Source organism: Alligator sinensis, unplaced genomic scaffold, assembly GCF_000455745.1.
Source record: "Alligator sinensis unplaced genomic scaffold, ASM45574v1 scaffold229_1, whole genome shotgun sequence".
Taxonomy (NCBI): Eukaryota; Metazoa; Chordata; order Crocodylia; family Alligatoridae; genus Alligator; species Alligator sinensis.
The window spans coordinates 558,646-572,864 of NW_005842821.1; the positions used below are offsets into that span (position 1 = coordinate 558,646).

The 14,219-nt window shown below is 43.9% G+C and overlaps 1 pseudogene; it reads left to right on the plus strand.

Moving 5' to 3' along the window:
- The window catches only part of LOC102373681, a 21,097-nt pseudogene extending 14,784 nt beyond the window's left edge, over window positions 1-6,313 (plus strand).
- The last annotated feature ends 7,906 nt before the right edge of the window (window positions 6,314-14,219 follow it).

A 14,219-nucleotide genomic window follows, 5' to 3' on the forward strand; every position in this document is an offset into this window, starting at 1 on the left:
GTGCTTTTGAACTAAAATACCTTCAGTGTGCTTTAGTTCAAAAGTGTACCACCGCCATTTTCTCAGCGCTGATGTGCATTTTGCCATTTATATAAATTCATGTGCTGCAGTGCTGGGCGCTTTTAAAAGCACCCAACACTGCAGCACATGCATGTGTATAAATGCCATAGTTACTGGAGGGTGCTAGGATACGAGTGGTGGAGACCATATTAGTCTGGTGTCCAAAGTTTACTTAATATCTGGAGTCTTCATGAATCTCTTGTAAAATCCTGTAAAATGGATAAAATCTTTTGTTACCAAATGGAATGCTCATGTCTGATTTTATCATCGCTACATGGATACAAAGTTCCTCATTCTCTTTTGAAAAAAGTTTTTGCAATGAAAGTCTGTTCAAGTGGAGCACCAGTGATGTTGATTTATTGAAGTGTAATGTTTTCATGCAACCCTGGCAATCCAGATTTGTGGAAAACTGTCTAGAATGTGATTGGCTGCATCTTTACAAGTATAATCTGTTTTGCCTTTCATTGCCCAGCAATGTCTTCTGCCAGACCCTTCAAAATGTAGTCATGCAGCAGTGGCATACACTCACAAATAAAAAAAAAAAAAAAAAAAAAATGAAAATTTTATTAAGAATAAACAAACTACAAAATGTAACACCTTCATATAGGTCCACGTTGGAAGGGGTAAGAAATCCAAATGATGCCCTCGGCAATAAATGCATACATTATACCGTATTTCCTCAAAGATGTCTAATCTGAAAGATGCGTTAAGGTGGTGGTAGTAAGGGTTTTTTGTACAGTCTATTTATGGAATGGTAGAAGAATGCACGTGCTTAACTGAAAGAATTGGGTTTTAGTTTAGAGCATAATGAGGGGAGAAGAGTTTCCAGGTTCGTGAAAGTTTGCTCCAGAGAGGAGGGCTATAAATTATTCTCTGTGTCCGCTGAAGACAAAACAAGAAATAATGCAACAAGGAGGACTTTGGTTAGGCATTAGAGAACTGCAAGGATAGTTTATAGGCCTGTGTGAAGTGGCAAGTATTTGATTTGCAGCAGTCCTCAACCACACTGGACACAGCTGCCTCCAGCTGGTGAGTCTGTTGTGGTGGGCGGAGGGGGGAGGGAAGGGGCGTGGGGGGGAAGATCAATACTCCTACAGTGAGGGAGGGATTGGGGCTAGGACAAGGTGCCCACCCAGGGTGGGGACGGGGCGTGAGACGTGGGGAGCGGGGCTCTTGCCATTGTGCGCTGCTGTGCACTGCCGATCCCGGAGTGCATGGGAATGGGCATGTGCCTCCAGATCTGCGCGGGGCGGCCTGGGTTGGTCCGTGCTCCAGATGGACAGTGGAAGGTGCTGGGAGCGAGGGCTATGCCCTCCTGCTGCTCACCCAGCCTCCCCGCCCTGCCCCGCCCCTCCTGGACAAGCCGCAACTTCACCCTGCTACACCCTAGCGGGCGAGCAGCAGCAGCAGCGTGTGGGGGTGGGCGGATGTACCTGTATTGGGGAGGGGCCAGTGGGAGGGGCTATGGGGAATTTTAGGGTGGCTGCAGCCCCCCCATAGCCCTCACTCCTCAGCACTCTGCAGGGTGGGCGGAGCCAGGGCTGTGCTCTGGGCTACAGGTGGGGCTAGCTGTCTGGAGTGCAGCCTGGTGGCAGGCAGCTGGGGCTAGCCTCCCAGAGTGCAGCCCGGCCCAGCCCACCCTGTGCAGACTCTGTGCAGATCCAGAGGCACACGCCTGCTTTTATACCCTTCCGGACAGGTAGCGCGCAGTGGCGGGAGTCCCCTTCCCTGAGTCCCGTACTCTCCTGCCCTGGCTGGGCAGTTTGGCCTAGCCCCAGCCTCAATCCATCTCTTGCTGTGGGGGCATTGATCTACTCCCTCCCCCACACCCCAAATTGATTCAGAGGCTTCTGATTCGATTCAGAGCTTTTAATGGGTCTCCTGATTCGATTCGGCAATTCAGCCACTGAATTGGGCCAAATTTCCTTCAAATCGAATTAGCTACTGAAGTTTTGCACAGCCCTAATAGTTTAGTACTGGAACAAATTCCTTCGGGAGGTTGTCAAACGTCCACCATTGGAGGTTTCTAAGAGCAGCTTAGAGAAACATATGTAAAGAATGGTTTAGTTACAGTTGACCTGCCTTGCGGTTAAAGGATAGACTAGATGGTCTCTGAAGGCCCTATTTTCTGTAATTCTATAAGTACACAAAAGATTTATTTTCCCTAGGTTGCAAGAAGCATCAATTTATCATAAAGGACTATTAGTCCTAATCTGCACACACCTGATGCTGCTGTTTTTGGAAATATTGAATACAAGAAAACATAAAAGGAACTTTTTGCCCAAGCTACCCAACATTTTTTGATGTCTTCTTTTGGAATCTCTGAATGTTGAGGAGAAAGATGTAGGGACGAAATTTAAGAAGAGGAAAAAGCACAATAAAAATGTCCAGTCAAAAGTAATTATTTAATTTCAAGGTTAATTTATCACCTCCCAAATGGATCTTGTGGCCTTCAACTAATTAGAACATCAGCCAAAGGCAGTTTGAGAGATTACTATGGGGAATTCATTTGCATCTTTGGGTGCTTCTGTTATAACAACCAGGAGTAGGCCCCCACTGCTGCAGGTGATGCAAATGCATCATAAGTTTCTTGAGCAGGGTTGATTGTCATTATCTCCACTTTTCTTTTGGTGTTATGTAGATGCACATTCAGTGGGCACATCTACACAAAATGCCTTAATGTGCAATGGACTGTTTTACTGCACATTAGTGCATCATGGCAAAAGTATGCTAATGCACTAATGCGTGGTAGAATTAGTCTACTGCACATTAAGCATCACAAAAAAAAGCTTGCCTTTGCTACTGCACAATAGTTGCACATATTTGAGGTACTTAATACACAGAAGCAAAGGCACATTAATGAACACGTAGACACGCTCAGTGTGTATCAAAGAAACAACTTGTGCATTCTTCAACAAATTGTTCATCATATATTTGAAATTTAAAGGCCAGTTGAAATTTAAACTGAACTAAGACTATGTACAGTGTGTTGTTCTTTTAAGGTCATATTGAATCCCACCAAAACATGAAGGGGCCACAAGGTTCAGATTCTAGTCTGGCCATAGTAGGTAAAATGTGCCTATTTAATGTGTGAGCATTGAGGTCTGTATCTAAGATTAAATAGCATTGCTTTAGGGGATAAAGTAGGGAATTCATTTGATTTGTGGGGCTCTCCCCTTTTAAATGCTTGGGAAGATGATATTGTGCTCCCTGTTTTTAAAGAAGGCTTACCCCATTTCCTTCCTTTCCTTTTTGTAAAAGGAAGACTTATCTTTTTATGTCAAGCTTCATTCCAAAATCAGGTCATGTTCTTGAGCTGGTGGCAACAGCTGGAGTTGCATACTTCATATGTAATTCAGGGGGGGAAAAGGATAGCTTTTTTTGCCTTCTACATCCTTATGCGCACACATTTCATTTTAGCTATGATACAGTTTGCATTCATTTGATTTGATGATTGCACTGACCTGTCATATTTATTTTGATGTTCCTTCTGAGGACCATATGCTTCTTCCTTACCCTGCTTGGCATTAGAGGGAGAAATGTACATCCTCTCTCAACTCCTTTTCTATGGCCCCCCCCCACCCCCGGCACAACTTTCTGCTTGGATGCAGACCCTTACTTACTATGTTTACATCTATAGACATGCTGCTGCACGGCTCTAAGAAAAATCCCTATACATCATGTCAGTGTTGTGGAAAATAAGAAAAATCAGGACAAAACCTTTTGCTTTTTTCTTATGCTTCCCTCAAACTTCAACTGGCATTAAATTTGCACTAGGTGTTAGAAAGTCATAGAATGCAGAAAATAACTAAAGCTAAAACAGTGCAAGCAGACCTTGGTAAGGAAATAAAAATAGGAGCCAGGGTGACAGCCCCATGCAAGTTGCACTGTAGAAGTGAGACTAGTCTCTGTGTGCTCAGAAGAAGGGTTATCATGCACCAGATCTTTTGGGATGAACTGGAACTGCCTAGTTATACAAGGTTCAGGTCTTTCCTATGACTGTTCCTTGTCCTCCTGTTAGATAAGTTGCTTGCTCAGTCAGCCAAAATGTAGGCTGATCTTCTTGGAAGACCTGCCACATCAGCTTACCTCTTCTCTAGTTCAGTACACCTCTCTCATTTCACTTCTAAACTACTTTTTAAATGGAAATAAATATTTTTTTGTTGTTTACATTTCATGTTTGGCCATGTACCATAGGTAATGCATTGCTTTGCAATGAGTAATGACCAATTTTTCTATTTGATAAATGTGTAGGCTTAGATTAGAATTGTATGGAAAGTAGTAAACAGGATCACGTTAATTTTACCTTGTGTATGAGCTGTTGGTCTGCTAGGATGCCATGACCACAACGTTCTCATGGACTAAAGTGTGGTTGCTGTAGCAGGCAGTATGAAGCTGATGTCAGTGGCAGAAAGAAGCTAATTAAGTGCAGTTAGTGAAATACAATAACTGGAAGCTGTGGATGGGAATGATAACTGTATGCAAAATTGTTTCTTTTCTAGATTCTGCCTTCAGTGACTGAGCTTCCCTGAAATCTTCCTTATCATTTACTGCCAAGATGCGAAGGATAACAAAAAGAAGTCGTGTTTAAGTGGCTTTAATGACCGTTAATTTCACCTGTATATCAAATTGTAGTTTATTCTTTGATCTTTATCAGTCATCAGAGGGAAGTAATTTATATGAAATAAAATGGAAGATTTTGTAGCTATAAAAACTTATTGTCATATGTGTATGATATTATCCCCAGGATAAACTTGCTTTAAAAAAAACAACAAAAACCCCCTCTTTGAAATATTTTGATGTGTGTTCTGTTTGAATGAGTGGTTAATGTCATGCAAGAAAAGTTTATTTCTAGAGTCCTTTTACTGCACAGTATAGTTACTCTTATAAATACAAGTGTCATAAGTATCTACATTAACTCAAGCCTCAGCTTTTTGCAGTAATACATTGAATACTTTTCTTTTTCTTTAAATTTTTAAACCAATATGCAATGAATAGGTATTTGTTTCCGAACCCATTTCACTGCCTCTTGTTTCCTTTGATCAATGCCTTTTCAATGTTCAGGAATAGATGTCATTACAAAGAAAAGTGCTTTATTTGTTTTTGGACTATTCTGTAGCAACAGGAATGACTCTTTGTTCAAATGTTTTTTCTTTTCTGAACATTGCCCAAATATTTGGGAAAAAGTCTTAACCCATGACCATAGAAATGCCTATGTTTCTCATGGCCATTCCTCCATCATTCCAAACCCCTCCATCATACACCTGGACTTATTGGGCCCAGTTCAAAGGTGCTAGAGCTTTCTCAGTTGGTAAGTTTTATGTTAATTTGCAGTGTTTCTATTAGACCTGCATCTATTCAAACCCCCTTCCTCTTCCCTCCCCTCCTGCATGTCTGTCTTAGACGTGGGGGAGCTGGATACAAATTGATGCTGAAAGCGCAAGTTGCACATCTGGAAGTGGGCGTGTTATAGTCAAGTTAAGTATGATTTCTTTGTGCTCAAGTTGCTGAAAGTGATGTAATCTATGCCACTTTCAGTTTGAGTCTGCTTGGTCCTTGTGCTGTATTATTCTTATCAAAGCAGGGACAAAACAACTATTTTCTTGTTGTTGGGTGGGGTATTCAAGCTCAGCCTGTGCAAATGGTATACATTTTGCATGCATGTATGCAGAATATTTCCATGCTCTCTTACCTTGAAGAAGCAGCCGCAGTCAGTACGTGATTAGGGATGTATTCAAATAGCGGAGCCTAGGGTCAAATTTTTGCAGGCTTGCTGCAGCTATAGGCTTCAATTTCATGGGCAGATTGAGGCTGCCTCCCCATGCCTCTGCTAGGGAGGAGGGAAATAAGCCCCTCTACGGCCCTGAGTAGGCATGGAGATGGGCTGCCATCACCCTATTGCCCCCAAGCCAGGCCATGCTGTCCTCCCAGCCCAACCCTGTCCCCCTGCCCTTTTAGGGCCCTATGCAGGCATGGGGATGGGCTGCTGCCACCCTGTTGCCCCCCCTACCCCATCTTGGCTCTGCTCCCCTCATCCTAGGCCTGCTCCCCGCACTACAGCCTGGCCACTCTGCACCCCGCCCCTCCCACTGGCCCAGCCCTGCTCACCCTGCCACAGCCTGAGTATGTTGGGCCCCCACCCCATAGATTCACAGATTGTAGAGTCAGAAGGGCCCACATGGGTGCATCTTGTCTGCCCCCCTGCCCCTGGCAGGAAAGAGGACTGATGTCAGATGACCCAAGCCAGGTGACTATCTAGCCTCTTCTTGAAGACCTCCAAGCTAGGTGATAGCACCACCTCTCTTGGAAGCCCATTCCAGATCCTGGCCACCCTTACTGTGAAAAATGTCTTCCTAATATCTAACCTAAATCCACTCTCAACTAGTTTACACCTGTTATTCCTAGTCACTCCCTGGGGTGCCCTAGTAAACAGCACATCACCTATTCCCTGTTGACCTCCCCTAATACATTTATACGTGGCCACAAGATCTCCCCTCAGCCGTCTCTTGCAAAGGCTGAAGAGATTCAGTTCTCTCAACCTCCCCCCATAGGGTCTTTCCCAAAGGCCACTAATCATGTGAGTGGCCCTCCTCTGGACCCTCTCCAGATTCTCCGCATCCCTCTGAAGTGTGGCGCCCAAAACTGGACACAGTACTCCAACTGCAGCCTGACCAGTGCCGCATAGAGGGGGAGCATCACCTCCTTTGATCTGTTAGTCCTGCACCTGCTAATGCACAACAAGGTGCGATTGGCCTTGTTGATGGTCTTGTTACACTGCCAGCTCATGTTCATCTTGCAGTCAGTTATGACTCCAAGATCCCTCTGCCTCCAAGCTGCTGAGAAGGACACTCCCCAACCTATAGGTGTGCTGGGGATTTCTCGTTCCCAGGTGGAGTACCTTACATTTATCTTTATTAAATTGCATCCTATTTCTCTCTGCCCATTGATCCAACCTGTCCAGGTTGGCCTGAATCTGCTCCCTGCCCTCCGGTGTACTAACTGCTCCTCCCAGCTCTGTACAGTTCTGATAAAATGAAGTATGGGAGGAGGGAGCCCCTACATGAGTAGAACAGTTCCCACCAGCCCCATGCTTTTATACCTTGCATACCTGCACAACTCCCCAATTCCTAACCAAGAGTGCCCAGAAACTTGCCGTATGACCCTACGATTGAGGAAGAAGCTGGGTTGTCAAGGGGATCTTTAGGGCAATAGTTCATAAAGGTTTGGGGATGGAAGCAGATTTTGAAATCATGGCAGTAGTTAAAATATTTGTCAACATGGATACACTAAGTGCCTGATTTTAAAAAGACCATGCAACAGCAACTACATGGAAACCTATTACTCTGCCAAAGATTGAGACCTATGTTTGTGCTGTCACAGAAAATTTTGGTCATTTATGTCAAAGCTGCATACTGTTGTTGGTCTATGCATGTGGCATGTTACTTGAATATGCACAAATTTAAAGGAGGCAGAATGCTGACCATGTAATTTCTGACAGCTTAAACATGTAACTCCTGTTCAGCTGAGCGCAGTTGTGAAAGAAAATGGGCACAGTCTGTCTTGGGAAAACTGCCACTGGCAGCAATATCACCATTACCCATTACCATTGTCTTCTAGATCTACTCAGAAGACAGTCAAATGATGTCTGAGGTACAGATAAGGGCAGAAGTAAAAGACCTAATCCAGGAGACTGCTAAGCATCTCCAACAGCCATTAACTGGAAAATGTTAAGCATCCACTATTCTTTGAGTCAGCCCTGAATTCATGTAATCCATATAGCTTAATGTGGACAATGGTTACTGGGGTGCTTGTGATTTCTTAATAATCTCTGTTGGCCTGCTCATTGGTAATACTGTGTAGTTATAGATAATTAAACCACTAGTGCACAATAACATATGGTTTGTATACAGCACTGTCAGGACTATGTTAGGCCAATGACTAAAATCTTACTTCTGAGCACATATAATGACTAAGTATTATAGTTAAGATCGTCATACTGTTTATGTAACACTAAAAGAGAAAACAAAATGCAGTTTCAGAGCAGACGGAATCTTTTTTCTTATAAATGCTCCAAATAATAGGTTGGTTTCAACTAGACTTCCTGGCTCTACAATGATTGCTGTATTCTGTATGAATATTTCTAGGTTTCAAGCATTTCATAATCTTGTGTGTGATTATTTCAAACATCTATTTTTTTTTCCTCCACAAATATGTTTGACAAAACACAGTTTACCTCCTTTACTGGTACTGTAAATTTACTTTTTAACTCATTGCTTTAATTCAGGCTCAGAGTGAATTGGTAGAACAAAGTCTAGTGCAGTCAAAGAATGTCCTTATATCTATAACATGATGATTGATTTGTATATAGTAGTTTTCATTCTTCGGATATATCAAAACACTTCCAGAGCAATAGATATTGATGCTGTTGGGACTACACAGATAAAGTCAGTGAAGTTGAAACTGAAGGTGCAAACTTTGAACAAGAGTAATAAATCACTGAAACTGATTGCAAAGGAATATAGTAGATGCTTTGTCATTTGAAGTCTTTCAAACAAGACTTGAGTGTGTTTCAAAAGTATATACTCTCATTCAAGTGGTTGGGTTAGGTACAGGACTTGCTCATTGAAATTCTAGGGTCTTTAATGTGCAGGAGGTTGAACTAGATTATCATATTAGTCCTTTCTGGCCCTGAGGACAATACAGCAAAGACATGTACCAGAAGAATAGATTTTATGAAATGGTTTTATCAAACAGCATCTTCCACTAGAGAGCTGGAGTAAAGGTCATTGGCTTTGCTAACTCTAAAGAATGGGACAGTCAGAAGTTCCCCAAACTCTTAATTTTTCAGGTTTCCATTTTTTCCCTAAGGGAGTCTTGTCTCTCTAAACGAGGACGGTCCAACTTCTAAGAAACTGGCGGCCACAAGCAGCGCAGTTTGCTTCAGCAAGGGACGCATGCCCTAGGGGTGCATGAATACGAGCCATAGGCCTGTGAACTGCCGTTCCTGCCCCCCGCCCCCTCCCACCTCCATCTGCACTCACATGCAGGCAGGGCTGCCCCTCCCCTCCCCTCCCCTCCCTGGAGCACCATGCACAGGTGGTGACTGCATAACACATGTATGTGGTTCTTCCCCACTCTCCCTTCACTCTTCCCCCCCCGGGACCATGTATGTAGGTGGCCTTTGGCCAGGGCTACACTGCCTAACCCCCTAGGTGGGAGTAGGGAGCAAAAGCTGAGGGACGTGGAGCCCAGAGACCCCAGCTGGAGCAGCAGCCTGAGCAACAGGGTGAGTAGTGGCTGGGTAGAAGCCTGGGGAAGGGGTTGCGCATATTAACCCTTTATGGATTACATGTGGCTCTTGGGCTGCCAGTTTAGACTTCACTGCTCTAAACCATTATCTGCCTTGCTGCTTCTGTTTCTTCATCCTTTCAACCACAGTTTTTCAACCTCTGGCTTAAAGCATCTCTAATTTGATAGCATTTGTTTTATGGAGGAGCCCAAGTTCTGTTGTGTAAAGTGAAGTTCAGACTTAAAGAAAAAATGTGCTACCAATAGAGGGCTTCTGAGCTACTATCTGTAATTCTCTTTTTTCAGAGAGGTACTGGCCGGGGAACTGAGCATTGTGTATTTGGTCTACAGTACTACTTGTCATTAGCATCTTGCTTTACCCCAAAAATAATCAATCAACATATGAAGCTTTTTCTGAAAAAAATGCCTCTTGTCTGTGTCTGTAAACTGTAGCATTGTGTTTTATCTAGAAATAATTATTTAGTTTAAAATAATCTGACTGTTCCTCCTATGCATAAATTAGATTTGCTGTCTACTAAGATTAGTTGACTGGCACCCTTTTACAAATGCATCCTTAGGGAGAGGGGAAAAAGGAATAACTGGGTGCAATCAACTCATTTAATATTTCTTCAATGGAAGTTTTTGGCCCTACTTTCACCACTAAATGTGAAGGGGAAAAATGTTTAGGTCTTTTTCTTTCCAAGTGCTCTGACAGTCTAAATAAATGATATTTTGTAAAAAGAGTTGAGGGCATAAGTGGGTGAAGGTTTGGTTTTAGACATTTGTGTCCTACACACTGTTCTTTTTGGCTATTGGGATATTGTATATTCTGCTGCAAGCTATGAACATTCTATCAGTGAAGGCAGAGATGCCAGCTATAATTAACTTATTTGTCTGTATGGGTTTTTTTCATTTAACCCATAAAAAACTTGTTTGTAGTAATCTGCTTTCCCGTATAAGCACATTTTGTATATGGGGAAAGTGCAGTTTGAATCTGAAAGAGCAGACATTTATTTTAAATTGTGTACTAACCCTTTATATTAAAAAAAATAAATAAAATAACCATGAGTCTTCTTTGTTTACAATTTATGGGGGATAGAGTTTTAGAGGCTTAATGCAGACTTTATAGGTACTTTACAGTCAGTCACTGAGAATTATGAGCTCAGTGTGTTTCACGTTTTTATTCTTCAGTATATCTATTATTATTAGATGCTGAGTAGTCATTGCACAGAGATGACTAATTTTTCTTGGTATTTTACATTGTTTACACTTCAAGAAAAATACTTTGTTAAAGCATCTCCCAAGTGAATGGGGTAATTAAAGAACTGCACCAGTTTTATTGAAGTTGACAGTGTACGGTCTTTAAGACTGTATGTGAGCAGAATGTTTTCAGGACTTATTGAAGTCCAAATGCCTAGAGATACTGGATAGCTTTTTAAATAGTAGCAAGGCAATTTTAATTTTCACACAGTTAAATAAGGCTGTCCTTAAAACTGTCCATTTTTGTAAATGTGTGACTTGTCCTTTTCTCGCTCCATATACCAGCACACAGAAAAACATTTAACACCAAATGCCAAATGTATATTTTATTTCTTCCAGGGAAATACCAAATAAATGTCTTAATGCTGACTTTGAACAGCTATTACTTGGTGGTGAAGAATGCTACAATTGATTGAATTTGTTAAAAATGGAACATGCTCAACCCTGAAGCTGTTCAACAGATTCTGACAGCAGTTTGACATAGCAAGGAAAGCATCTTATCAAAATGGAACTGCAGGCTTAATTGTTATGTGTTATTAAATATAAAACTAATAAGTCCAATCTGAAGATATATTCTGAGTATGCAGTATCCAATAACTGTGAAAGATAGGTAAAATATGGTTGCAACATATGGTGGTGAAGAAACACAATGTGCAGTGACATTGTTCATGTGTCTGATGGCTTAAAAAGACATCTGTGAATATTTTATATTTAAAAAAAGTTTTACTAAGTTCATACCTGCTTGAAAGAATGTAATGAGTCGAGTCTTTCCTATAAAGAATGCATGTTTTATAACTGTCCTTAATGTTTTCTATATTAAAGTGAGTTATAATTATGTAGGTGAGACCTTATATTATAGCCCCTTGTGCGGGCATGAGAGAGGCCTGCCAGGTTTCAGGCAGAGTGGTGCAGGGGTTTCTGTGAAACTGCACCTCAAACTGCTGAAAGCAAAACTCTTGTCACTTGCGTTTGTTAAGGGGTGTAAGTTGTAGCCGTGTTGGTTAAAGGACATAGCCCAGACAAGTTTCTTAGGGTCAATCTGATATCTTTTATTAGACCAACTGAATAGTTGATTAAATTCTTTTTTGTAAGCTTTTGGGTTTAAAAACCCTTCATTAGGCTGAGGAAGCATCTAGTTGGTATGTGTGCTGTTCCTGGATGGAAGGAATAGTAAAGAAGCCAGAGGCTGGCATGCAATGCAGGCAAGAAAGCTAGTCAGTGAAAATGGAAATGGAGGCATTAGGAGGTGAGGGACAGGCTGGGGGGGGGGGGGGTGGGGGGGGGGGGGAAGGGGGATATAGCAGTGCAGGTAAAAGTGGAGAGGTACCTGGGGAGTCAGATGTCTGGCAGGTTGTAGTGTGTCATAAATCCAATGTCTATATTGAGTCCATGAGTTTCCATACCTAGGAGGTTGAAGTGCAGTTCATAAGCCTGTCTGTGAGAAGTGGTTTGTAAATTCAGACAAGCACTGAACCTCACTAATCTCATCACCAGAAGCCAGCTTCCTACAGCCCAAAATGCACCGAATGAATCCAGACCATGCCATGACAAGGAATGCAAAACCTGCCAACATATCTGCAGTACCCCCACAAACTACATACCAGAATCTATCAAAGACAAGAATCCCCAACCACCTGTGGGGGCACATTTCTTACAAAAAAAACACTCTGTCTCCAGTCTCTTGGTTTTGATCCTCAAAGGGAATTTACAAACCACTTTTCACAGACAGGCCTATGAACTGCACTTCATCAACCTCCTAGGTACAGAAACTCATGGACTCAATGTAGACATTGGATTTATGACACAGTACAACCTGCCTGACATCTGACTCCCCAGGAACCTCTCTACTTTCACCTGTGCTGCTACATCCCCCTTCCCCCCCATCCCAGCCTGTCCCTCATCCCCTGACACCTCCATTTCCATTTTCACTGACTGGCTTTCATGCCTGCATTGCATGCCAGCCTTTGGCTTCTTTACTATTCCTTCCATCCAGGAAGAGCACACACACACCAACAAGATGCTTCCTTAGCCTGATTAGTTTTAAACCTGAAAACTCATGCCTTGTAGATGGCATCCCAGGCAGGTAAGCTGTGCTCACTTGGAGCCTCACAACTCCACTGCAACCAGCAAGCCTCAGGCCTCTCAAAGATGTGATGGGTCTGGGCTTTCTTCAGCCAGGACTGTGCATGCATGTGGTGGCTGGAGGTTATAAGGTGCCTCCTACCCACCTTTCACCAGGGAGATCCTCGGTCCTGGCACTTCCTGGGGCTGCTGTGCTGCCGGCAGTCCCACCAGGCCTCCCAACCCTGGCAGGGTGCAGGTTTAGTGGTCATGCCCAGGACCTGGGGCCACCTCCTTCCCCATAGCCCCAGGCCATATCTCTAAGTTTGTCCAGGCATGGGAGCTAAGCAGGGACATGTTCTTTCCCCGTTGGCTGGTGTTGCAGTGAGTGCCTCCTCCAGCTCTGAGAGCAGGGCATTAAATGGTTTAAAAAAAAAAAAAGGAAATGGATGCGGACAGAGTGAGGAGGGTGGCACTCACTCCATCTGCAGGTGGAGCTTGGGGAACCCTAGCAGCGGGAGGTTCATTTTGAGGAAAACCAGCTGCTCCACCAAACGAGGATCCAAGCAGGTGCGGTGGTGTGTCACAACATCCCCAGCAATGCTGAACACCCTCTCACTTGGAACACTGGTCAGTGGACAGGACAGGTGTTCCTGGGCAACCGTGGCCAGATCCTGCCACACCTGGCTATGGGTTGCCCATTGGGCCAAGGCGTCACAGTCCAGTGGCTCCACATCCTTGCCAAGCTCGTAGCCACCGAGGCCTCGGTGCTACCTGCCCGATGCTGGGGTCTGGTGCGTCTGGACTTCACCATTGAGGCCATGCCCTTGTCCCACATTGGCAGCACTGGTTGTGGAGGAGACTGGCTGCTGCTGGGAGTGCTGATATGGGAAAGTGGATCCCCCTCTTCCACATCCCCTCTGTCCAGTGATCCAGGGTTTTGCTGGAACACATGCTCCCATTCACCCTCGGGTCACACATGGCTGCCAGCACGTGGACCGCCAGCACATGGCCGCCAGCACTGGACCGCAGCAGATCCAGCCGTTTCTTAATGCCCTTCCTCGGCTGCTTCACCAGTGCCTGCACCTCTGGTGACAGCAGCTTGCCCCAGCCAGGAACATTGATCCCCTGAAACGTCTCCATTTGGTTCTCAAGTTCCCTCACTATGGGGATCACTTGGCTAAGGAGGGCATTCTCAGTGCTGACAGTCTCAGTGACCTGAAGAATGGCTTGAGGACCACCAAGATCTGGGAGATGGTATCCCACGCTGTTTTGTTAAGTGGGCTGCTGATCCCAATCTCTCCAAACAAGTATTTCTCATGGATGGCCTTCTGTTGCTTCACTAGCTTTTCCAGCAGCATGTATGTGGAGTTTCACCAGGTCTCCACATCCTGGATGATTTTGTGCTGCAGCATGCTCAGCTCTGCCTGTTTGTCCTGCAACATCTTGCCTCCTTTGCTGAAGTGGAAGTAGCCTGCCACCTTCCTGCACTTCAAAATGACCTGTCTGTTCTGTTGTAATGGTGCCATCACTGGCAGCCCTGTCCCCCT